Here is a 2,188-nt window from a genome sequence, read left to right on the forward strand (position 1 = left end):
ATAGTGGGGTAAATAAGGAAAAAGAAAAAAAAAATAAAAATAAAAAAAAAAAATAAAAAAAAAGAATAAAAAAGACCAATGGTCCTAATAGTATAAGGGAAGAAGGAGAAGGATATATATATCCTTCTTTTTGCTGCAGCAATTGCTGCTGCTGCTGCTGCTGCTGCTTAATATGTCTCCTTATAAGAAAAAGTATAAATATAAATATAATTAATTAATTTAATTAATTATTATTTATTTATTATTTATTTATTTATATTTAGTTGCTGCTAATTAGTCTCCTTTATAAGCAACTAGCACCCCACACACACGGTGCACCCCCCAACTGCAGCAGCAGCAGCAGCAGCAGCAGCAGTAGCAGCAGCAGCAGCAGCAGCAGTAGCAATAGAAAAATAAAGGGTTTATATTGATAGTTTATTGAGTCATGGTAAGTGTCCCCTGCATCCTAGGCAGCAACAGCAGCAGCAGGAGCAGCAAGAAGGGCCATAAGGCAAAAGGAGACAATTTGTCCCCTTAGATAGCTGTTGCTGCACACCGTGTCTGCTGCTGTTGCTGCTGCTGCTGTTGCTGCTGCTGCTGCTAGTGGTGCATGAACGGACACTGTACACAGAGGCAGAGAGACGTAGACAGAGACAGAGAGAGGCAGAGAGGGAAGGAGACAGAAGGGGACAGGCAGGAGACAAACATAGAGAGATAGGGAGACAGAGAGAGAGAGGAGACGGGGAAGGACGGAGGGACAGATAGGGACAGATAGAGAGAGATAAAGAGAGACAGGGATAAGGGGAAAGATAAAGAGAGAGAAAGATATTTCCTCCTGTCTCCTTGTGTCTCCTCCTGTTTCCTCCTGTCTCCTTGTGTCTCCTGCTGTCTCCTTGTGTCTCCTTATGCCTCCTCCTGTCTACTCGTGTCTCCTTATGTGTCTACTCCTTCTTCTGTTCCCTGTCTCCCTTTTTGTTGTGCTGCCTATACACCTAACTGTCTCCTTCCTTAACAAGAGGAGACAGATACCTTAATCATACATATAAAAGAGACAAAGGGAGAAAAAGGAATAAAAGGAGACACTTTGTTTTTTTTCTTTTTTTTTTTTTTTTTTTTTTTTTTTTTTTTTTTTTTTTTTTTTTTTTTTTTTTTTTTTTGCATCTGCATGCAGCCAATGCTGCTGCTTAAGTCTTGATAAAGAAGGAGGCACTAGAGACAGAAAAGGAGACAATAAAGGAGACACTAGAGGCAGAGGAAGAGACACTAGAGACAGAGGAGACACTAGAGGCAGAGGAGACACTAGAGACAGAAAAGGAGATACTAGGGACAGAAAAGGAGACACAAGGGACAGAAAAGGAGACAGTAGGGAAAGAAAAGGAGACACTAGAGACACAAAAGGAGACAATAAAGGAGACACTAGAGACACAAAAGGAGATACTAGAGGCAGAAAAGGAGACAATAAAGGAGACACTAGGGACAGAAAAGGAGACAATAGGGACTCATAGACAGGGGCAAGGAGACACTTCCTGCTGCAGCCTCTAGGGAAGGAGACACGATAAAGGGCAGGGAGAACAAAAGGAGACAGTTGTGTTGCTGCGGTGTATATACACCTCTGTTTGTGTCAGCAGCAGCAGCAGCAAATGAGGCAATAAAGACTAATGAGGCTCAGCTCCTGCTGCTGCTGTGGCTGTTGCTGCTGCTGCTGCTATTGCTGCAGTAAGAAAAATATCTTAAATATGTGTTGGTTAGCAAACAGGGGCCCCTGAGGCCCCCGTCTGCTGGGGGCCCCTTGGGCCCCCAAAAGAGAGACTCTTGTCTCTCCATATACACCCTATAAAGGGTACAGGAGAAAGGAGACAGCAAAAAGGAGAAAGGAGATAGCATGCTGCTGCTGCTGCTGCTGTCAGCATGCTGCTGCAGTTCTTTAAATGCATAGATCCACCGCAGCAGCAGCAGGATAATAATTACCATACGCTGCTCTTTTTAGTAACAATATCCGGCAAAAGAGAGGCAGCAGCAGCAAGATTATTATTAGTAAGTGTCTCCTTTGCTGCTGCTGCTGCATCTGCTGTCTCTAATACATCTAATATATCCTTAGAGGAAGAAGAGGAGACACTTTTTTTATTAATTAATTGAGGAGGAATATAAGAAGAAGAGGAGGAGGAGGAGGAGGAAGAGGAAGAGGAGGAGGAGGAGGAGGAGGAGGAGG

The sequence above is a fragment of the Eimeria maxima genome, genomic scaffold (genome assembly GCF_000499605.1).
Source record: "Eimeria maxima Weybridge genomic scaffold, Emw_scaff1270, whole genome shotgun sequence".
NCBI classification, from domain to species: Eukaryota; Apicomplexa; class Conoidasida; order Eucoccidiorida; family Eimeriidae; genus Eimeria; species Eimeria maxima.